This window comes from Cervus elaphus, chromosome 2 (genome assembly GCF_910594005.1).
Source record: "Cervus elaphus chromosome 2, mCerEla1.1, whole genome shotgun sequence".
Taxonomy (NCBI): domain Eukaryota; kingdom Metazoa; phylum Chordata; class Mammalia; order Artiodactyla; family Cervidae; genus Cervus; species Cervus elaphus.
The window spans coordinates 22,672,850-22,674,402 of NC_057816.1; the positions used below are offsets into that span (position 1 = coordinate 22,672,850).

The 1,553-nt window shown below is 41.5% G+C and overlaps 1 pseudogene; it reads left to right on the plus strand.

Moving 5' to 3' along the window:
* The first annotated feature begins 373 nt into the window (after positions 1-373).
* On the plus strand, positions 374-1,304 carry LOC122704969 (annotated as a pseudogene).
* The last annotated feature ends 249 nt before the right edge of the window (positions 1,305-1,553 follow it).

The window sequence follows — 1,553 nt, forward strand, 5'->3', positions numbered from 1 at the left end:
TTTTGTCTCACTTTTTATCTTTTATATTTTGTCCTACCTCCTTTCGAAGACAATGGTCTGCTTTTCTGGGCGCCTGATGACCTCAGCTAGCGATCAGAAGTTGTTTTGTGAAGTTTGCTCTGCATTCGGTTATTCTTTTGATGAATTTGTAGGAGAGAAAGTGGTCTCCCGGTCCTACTCCTCCGCCATCTTGGCTCCTCCCCCTCATTACAAGTCTTGTATTTTGGATGCTTTGATGAGTGTCTTTAGACAAGGCTGTGGTTATAAACGAAGAGATCCAGCTCTCACTCGGGAAACAGAGGGAAAGTCCATGAAGGTCCATTGTGAATCTGAGTTTCTGTCCCTGTTCCTACAGATCACAACTGTGTAGTAAATGAATATGGAAAATGCCTCCTCTGTGACTGAGTTTATCCTTATGGGATTGACAGACCAACCTAAACTCCAGCTACCTCTGTTTTTCTTCTTTCTGCTGAACTACATGATCATTGTGGTGGGCAATTTGTGCTTAATGAATCTAATTTGTCTAAATTCACACCTACACACCCCTGTGTACTTTTTTCTCTTCAATCTCTCTTTTATTGATCTTTGTTACTTATCTGTCTTTATCCCCAAAATGCTAATGAGCTTTATTTTTTGAGAAATATGCTATCTCCTTTACAGGATGTATATCTCAGGTATTTTTCTTCTGCTTTTTTGTCAGCTCTGAGTGCTATGTGTTGACAGCCATGGCCTATGATTGCTATGTGGCCATCTGTAAGGCCTTGCTGTACACAACGGCCATGTCCCCTCAGGTGTGTTCTCTGCTGCTGTCTGGTTCATATGTGATGGGGTTTCCTGGAGCCATGGTCCACACAGGGTGTGTGATGAGGCTGAACTTTTGTGATTCCAACATCATCAACCATTTCATGTGTGACATCTTCCCACTCCTCCAGCTCACCTACAGCAGCATTTATGCCAATAGGATTGTAGTTTATGCTGTGGTGGGAACAGTTGTAATAGTATCTAGCTTCGTTATTTTTATTTCTTACACTTTGATTCTTTTCAGTATTCTTCATATGCCATCATCTAAAGGTTGATCCAAAGCCTTGAGCACCTGTTTGTCCCATTTTACAACAGTTGGTCTATTTTATGGATTTGGGCTGCACACTCATGTCAGACCATCATCTTCTGGGTTTGTAGAAGAGGGAACTTTTTCTCACTCTTTTCCACCAATGTGGTACCCATGCCAAACCCTCTCATATAACCTCAGGAACAAGGATGTCAAAATTGCTGTGAAGAAAATCCTGAAGAGAATTACAGACTGAACCAAACCACTTATGCCACCTTTTCTTTGTCGTCTTTCTTTTATTCCTGCTCGACTTTATCCTCTTCCTCTCATTCTTTTTTCACTTCTTCCTTTGTCTTCCTCATGTCTTCTTGACAGGATTTCATCTCTAATGTCTGATGCCTATTCTTCTCTTGCCACATAATGTAACACTGTGGGCCTATTTGACTGGAGAATCATCCTCAGCCCTAAGTGATCCCATAGCATTTGGAGAGTAGGGACCAATAAC